The sequence below is a fragment of the Myotis brandtii genome, unplaced genomic scaffold (genome assembly GCF_000412655.1).
Source record: "Myotis brandtii unplaced genomic scaffold, ASM41265v1 scaffold105, whole genome shotgun sequence".
Lineage (NCBI taxonomy): Eukaryota > Metazoa > Chordata > Mammalia > Chiroptera > Vespertilionidae > Myotis > Myotis brandtii.
Genome location: NW_005353538.1, coordinates 2,436,511 through 2,444,140, shown reverse-complemented (window position 1 = coordinate 2,444,140; position 7,630 = coordinate 2,436,511).

Sequence of the window (7,630 nt, the reverse complement as noted above, 5' to 3'; positions counted from 1 at the left end):
TGGAGTCAGAGAGCCACCTGCCAGCTCTTGGTTCTACCAACATTAATGGATTTGAGGATATTATGAGGCTTGAGAGTTTCCTTCCCTTTGGCAGACACTGTGAGCTCTCATGGCGACTTTCAGTAGGTTCTCCAGGGCAGCAAGGGCCTTCAAATCCTACCTGCTACCCTGGATGCAGCCAAAGCAGTTCTAAGAGGAAAGTTCATAGTGATAAATGTCTATCTCAAGAAACAAGAAAAATCTCAAATAAGCAATCTAACTTTGCACCTCAGAGAACTAGAAAATGAAGAATGAGCAAAGCTCAAAGTTACTAGAAGAAAGGAAATAACAAGGTCCAAGAGTAAATAAACGAAATAGAGATTAAAAAGACAACAGAAAAAAATAAAGCTAAGAGCTGGTTCTTTGAAAAGATAAACAAAATTGACATATCTTTAGCTGGTCTCACCAAAAAAAAAGAGGGCTTAAATAAATAAAATCAGAAATGAAAGAGGAGATGTTACAACTGATACCACAGAAATACAAAGGATCATAAGAGGCTATAATGACCAACTATATGCCAACAAATTGGATAACCTAGCATAAATGCATATATTTCTAGAAACATATAACTTACTAAGACTGAATCAGGAAGAAATAGAAAATCTGAATAGACCAGTGGTTCTCAACCTTCCTAATGCCGCGACCCTTTAATACAGTTCCTCATGTTGTGGTGACCCCCAGCCATAAAATTATTTTCATTGCTACTTCATAACTGTAATTTTGCTACTGTTATGAATCTTAAATATCTGATTTGAGGATGTATTTTCATTGTTACTAATTGAACATAATTAAAGCATAGTGATTAATCATAAAAACAATATGTAATTATATATGTGTTTTCCGATGGTCTTAGGCGACCCCTGTGAAAGGGTCATTTGACCCCCAAAGGGGTCGCGACCCACAGGTTGGCGACCCACAGGTTGAGAACCGCTGAAATAGACTAATTGAATCAGTAATCAAAAACCTCAACAATCAGAAGTCTAGGACCAGACGGGTTCACTGGTGAGTTCTACCAAATATTAAAAAAAATACCAATCTTTCTCAAACTCTTCCAAAAAATGGAAGAGGGGACACCTTCAAACTCAATTTTACGAGGTCAGTGTTACTCTGATGCCAAAACTAGACAAGGACACAAGAAAAGAAAATTACAGGCTAATATCTCTGTTGAACATAGATGCAAAAGTTCCCAATAAAATGTTATCTAGCTGAATTCAACAATACATTAAAGGGATCATACACCATGATCAAGTGGGATTTATTCCAGGGATACAAGGGTAGTTCAACAGGCACAAATCAGTCAAGGTGATACACCACATCAACAAAATAAAGAATAAAAATTATATGATCATTTAGCAGATGCAGGAGTAGGATTTGACAAAATTCAACATCCATTTATGATAAAAACTCTCAAAAAATCAGGTATAGAGGGAATGTACCTCAACCTAATAAAGGCCATATATTACAAGCCCATAGCTAACATCATATTCAATGGTGAAAAGTTCAAAGTTTTCCTCTAAGATTGAAAACAAGCCAAGGTGCCTACTCTCACCACTCCTATTTAACATAGTACTGTAACCAGAGCAACTAGGCATGGGGAAAAAAGCCACCCAAACTGGAAAGAGGTAAAACTGTCACTATTTGAAGATGATATGATGTTATATACAGAAAATCATAAAGACTCCACTAAAAAACTATTAGAAATAAACAAAAATTCAGTAAAGTTGTAGGATACAAAATTAATATACAAAAATCTGTTGCAGGAGAACCAAGATGGCAGCATAGGTAAACACCTGTACTTGCTGCCTCCCACAACCACATCAAAATTACAACTAAGATACAGAACAACTGTCATCCAGAACCGTGGGAAAGCTGGCTGAGTGGAAGTACAACTAGAGAGATAAAGAAGAAAACGCGTTGAGACTGGTAGGAGGTGCGGAGGCGCGGAACAGGCTGGCACCCGGTGCGCTGCTTTTTTAATTGGGAGGGAGATACAAGCTCCCACTTGCTCTGAGCTCCAGTGCCGGCCAAGACTCTGGGGGACCCAGACACATATGGGGAGAAACTGGACTGTCTGGAATCGGGGCAAGAACATGGGGGCGGCTTTCTTCCAGATGGAGGTGCTTGCAATGGTCATTGTTCCTGTGCTGGGACCTCCCCAGTGCAGGGCTGACTAGCAGCCATTGCTGTTTGCTCTACCCTGGAGATTCCCTGAGACCCTGCCCTACCCAATTTACAACCCCACCCAAGCTGTGCACAGCAGCTTTTGCATATGAATGGCCTGTCCTTTCTCAGCCTAAAACCTGCCAAACAAGCTGCAGCTGGGTCAGGGAGCCCCAAAGCTATCAAAAGAAGGCACAAGGCCAGCACCAGCAGCAGCCTGCCTTGCTTCACAGCTGGGCTTCATCTGGGCACTTCCAAACCCCATACAAAGAAGAGAAATCTGCAGATCTCTCTGTAGCTCCTGCTGGGTATCCCCAGGCAGTGGCTGACTTTGCACCTCCTTGGAGATGCAAGAGCCAGTGTACCCAGTGGTCAGAGTGAGACCATACCAGATTATAACTCTTCACATCCATAAGCGACACACTCAGGGGGCAGACTCAGTGAGTACCAAAGCCCCACTGAAGCACGTCCTGCCCCATAAGGGTGTCTCCTGCACAGCAGCTCTTCCATTGTAGACACAGCTGGTCCTCACAGCCAATTGACCTGGAGGTCAATTCCTCCCAGTGATGCCAACAGCAATCAAGGCTTAACTACAACAAGACTGTGCACAAAGCCTACAAAGGGGTGCACCAAGAGTGTCCACCTCAGGTGATTGGGGAGGCTGAGCCACTGGGCCCTATAGGACACCTAGCACAGTGGGGTGGTGAGGGCCTGGGGTGGGGTGGGAACCGGGTGGAAGGGAGCTATGGGGGGAAATAGAGGGACATCTATAATAATCTGAACAATAAAGATTTAAAAAAAAGATTAATAGAAGAAAAAAAATCTGTTGCATTTCTATACATTAATAATGAACTATCAGAAAGAGAAATTAAGAAAACAATCCCATTAACAATTGCATTAAAAAGAATAAAATACTCAGAATAGATTTAACCAAGGAGGTGAAAGATCTGTACAATAAAAACTATAAGACCTTGTGAAAGACACCGAGGAAGACACAAATAAGTGGAAAGATATTCTGTGTTCAGGGGCTGGAAGAGTTAATATTGTTAAAATGTCCAAACTACCCAAAGCAATCAACAGATTCAATGTTATCCTAATCAAAATGCCAGTGGCATTTCCCACAGAAATAGAACAAACAATCCTAAAATTTGTATGGAACCACAAAAGATTCTAAATAACCAAAGTAACGTAAGAAAGAAGAACAAAACTGTGGCGGCATCATCACACTCCCTGATTTCAAACCACATTACAAAGCTATGGAAATTAAAGTACAATTAAAGCCAAAAAACACACATAGATCAATGTATCAGAATAGACAGCCCAGAAACAAACCCACACATATATGGTCAATTAATTTACGACAAAGGAGCCAAGAATATACAATGGGGAAAAGACAGTCTTTCTGAAGAATGGCAGCGGGGAAGCTGGGCCACTATCTTACATCACAGACAAAGATTAACTCAAAATAAATTAAAGGCTTGAATATAAGACTCGAAACATAGGTTGTAAGCTCCTTAACATGGGTCTTGGTGATGATTTTTTGGATCTGACTCCAAAAGCTAAGGCAACAAAAGCAAAAATAAACTACATTAAACTAAAAAGCTTTTGCACAACAAAAGAACCATCAACAAAATGAAAAGGCAACCTACTGACTGGGAGAAAATATTTGCAAATCACATATCTGATAAGGGGTTAATATTCAAAATATATAAAGAAATCATACAATTCTATGAAAAAACCCCCAAACAATTGGATTAAAAAATGGGCAAATGATCTGAATAGACATTTTTCCAAAGAAGACATACAGATGGCCAACAGGTACATGAAAAGATGGTCAACATCATTGATTATCAGGGAAATGCAAATCAAAGCCACCATGAGATGGCACCTCACACCTGTTAGAGTAGCTACCACATAAAAAATAAGACATAGGTACTGGCGACGGTGTGGAGAAAAGAGAACCCTTGTTCACTGCTGGTGGGAATGTAAATTGGTACAGACACTGTGGAAAACAGTATGATGTTCCTCAGAAAATTAGAAATAGAACCATCACATAACCCAGCAATTCCTCTTCTGAGCATTCATCCAAAGAAAATGAAAACACTAATTAAAAACGATATCTGGCCTGGCGAGTGTGGCTCAGTGTTTGAGTGTTGACTCATGAACCAGGAGGTTGAGGTTCGATTACTGGTCAGGGTTGTGGGCATGATCCCCAGTAGGCAGCCAATCAGTGATTCTCTCTCGTAATTGATGTTTCTATCTCTCTCTCCCTCTCTCTATGAAATAAATAAAAACATTAAAAAAGATATCTGTCCTGCTGTATTCATAGCAGCATGATTTACAGTAGCCCAGGTATGAAAACAACCTAAGTGTTTAATGATGGGTGAATGGATACAGAAGGTGTGGTGTATGCATCCAGTGGAATACTGTTTAGCCACAAAAAGAAGGAAATCTTGCCCTTTGCCACAAAAGAATGGAACTTGAGGGCATTATGAGAGAAATCACTCAGACAAAGACTGTTTGTGAAATTTGAAGAAACAAGACCAAAATAAAGCCCAAGCTCATAGTTACAGGAAACAGATTGCTGGCTGCCAGGGGCAGGGGGCCGAGGCTGGACAAAATGGGTGAAGGCGGTCAAAATAAATCAGTTATAAAATAAATAAGTGCTGGGAAAATAAAGCATGGTGACTATAGTTAGTAATACTGTGCTGCATGTTTGAAAGTTGCTAAGAGAGTAAATCTTAAAAGTTCACGTCACAAGAAAAATTTTTTTTATAACTATGTGTGGTGATAGATGTTAACCAGACTTACCGTGGTGATCATTTCCCATATGCACAGAGGTTGAATGATTATGTTGGACACCCGAAACTAGTATGTTTTTGCCAATTATACCTCAATCACAATAAGTTTAAAAGTTGGCAAAAACAACAAGAAAAAGGCAGAGCAGTGTATCCTTACGCATCTCTTTAAACCACACTCACAGTCCAAGTCAGACAAGAGCAAAGTCTTGCTTCTGTTCCCCAGGCTACTACTATCCCAGGTACAACCCAAAGCACGCCAACGCTCTCCCTAAAACACGTGAAAAAAACCCGTATCCAAAAAAAAAGGTAAATTTTATGTTGTATATATTCTACCGCAATAAACATAAAACCCAAAGCAAATGCTGGCTGTACACCCACAAACACTGCGGTTGGTGAGATCTGGACTTGTTTTTGTTTTTAAAAAAAATATGTTTATTGATTTCAAAGAGGAAGGGAGAGGGAGAGTTAGAAACACCAATGATGAGAATCATTGATCTGCTGCCTCCTGCACGCCCCCTACTGGGGATGGAGCCCACAACCCAGGCATGTGCCCTGACCGGGAATCGAACCCTGACCTGCTTCATAGGTCAACGCTCAACCACTGAGCCGCGCCAGCTGGATGGACTTGTTGTTTTTTTAAAACAAGCTCCTCAGGTGAATCTGATGTGCAACCAAGTTTGAGACCCACTAGTCTGTCTGGGTTGTTGGCAGTGGGAGAGCGGGGCGTGGCCTCTCGGAAGGCCAGCTAGAGGAGGGCTTCTTGAACTTGACTGTGCATCCGTATCCTCTGTGGATTTTCCTCGATGGCAGACTCTGACCCAGTGGGTCTGGGGGGGGCCTCTGGCTGTGCATTTCTCACCAGCTCCCGGGGACGCTGACGCTGCTGGCCTGTGGTCCCCACTTTGAGTGTGAAGGCTCTGAGCCAGACGGTGGCCTCGTCTGTGGTGGACACAGTGTCGCTCTGGAAAGGAGCTGACCACGTTTGTGAGGATTGCCCCAGACTCCGAGCTCAGCGAGGAGGAGCAGGTGTTCAGCTGTTCCGTGAGCCAGCTTCTGGGTGCGGCCGAACAGGCTGTGGTCCAGCTACAGAACACGCTGCGGGTAGAGGCAATCGGCATGTAACATCGGGTGAGTTCTGCACAAGCCCGTCTCAATCTCCAGGCCTTCTGTTTACAGGAAGGGGCCCAGCTCAGCCGAACACAAGCTAAACTGGCTCAAAGTTTGCTTCTCTGTTGCCTCTCCAAATCCTTCGATTCCCATCTGGCCCACCTCAGGTCCAGACCTGCCTCCTGCCTCCGCTCACTGCCCCTCCCCAGGGCGGAGCATGTGGGGCTTCCTGCCACCCAGCCGCACACTGGCTCATGCCCTGATGGGTCAGTAACAGCTGCACACAGACCGGAGCTGCGCCAGGAAGCGCAGGGACGCAGCTGCTCACCTGGTCCTGGGCCTCTTCCCCGGGCAGCACCCACAGGCGCTCGGGTCCAAGGGGAAGGCAGCAGGCTCTCCTGAGTCTTCGTCTCCTCTCCGTCTCTCCCTGCCCCGCTAACTCTGGGTGATTTGCTGAATCCTGAGCTCCACCTTCTCCCTTTCAGGTGGAGATGGAGATGGCGCAGCGAGGAGGTTCCCAGAGCCAATTCGCAGAAAGGGCTCTGCTCAGCCTGCACAGGGCTCCCTCCACTCTGGCTTCTGGGATTCGTTCTTCCATGTGTGCTGGTCGGAGCGGGGGCTGAGTTGTGATTTCCCAGGGCCCAGTGTATGCATGTGTGCGTGCATGTGTGTGTGTGTGAGCATGCATGCATGTGTGCGTGCATGTGTGCGCACATGTGTGTGCTAGCATGCATGTGTGTGTGTATGTGTAGGGCCAGGGAAGATCTCCCGGCCTGATTGCTGCTTGCAGTTCCGTGCCAGCAGCCCAGGGGGCGCCCTGTCCTCCAGGTTGGAGCGGAGCTGGCCCGTCAGCAGGTGCCTGGAGCGCAGAGCTTTGTTCTCCCTGTTCTCCTTAATCCACCACTGGGTCTCCGGGGTGGGCCCTGGGTGTGGGGCCCGAGATGGAGTTTCCCCGAGGACCCAGGAGTCCCCAAGGGGCCCTCCTCCGCCCCTCCTCTGTCCCCAGGCCCCCTCACTGGGTGCTCAGGGAATGTTTACAGAATAAGTTCCTTGATTATGGAGAGCCGTGCGTCTCAGGTGTGCAGCCCTCACTGTGGCCTCCGCTCGCAGGCACAAGCCCCCGCCTTCCTCCCCAGCTCCTCCTCTCAGCCGAGGGCGGGCGCAGACTCACCTTCCTTCCACATTCCCCTCGCACACTTGGCCTTGGCTGGGGGTGCAGACCTCAGGAGCGCCCTTGCCCTTCTTAGGGGCCCTCTTTACACCTGCCCCCCCCCCCCCCCCGGTGCAGGAAGGTCCCCCCACAACTGCTCGCCTGGGCTTTCCCTAGTGTCTGGTTCTGTCTCTTCACCTGGAACCTAGTCACCAACTCCTCCGAACCAGGTGAAGCAGGACCCATCCTGACTCTCCTGGCTGAGCTCTGTGCCCCCTCCACCAGCCCTCCCGCCCTCTGATGACCTCCCTCCCCACCCCAGGCTCTCCTGGTCCTAACAGTCCCCCCAGAAGCTCTGAAAACCTCTCTGTGC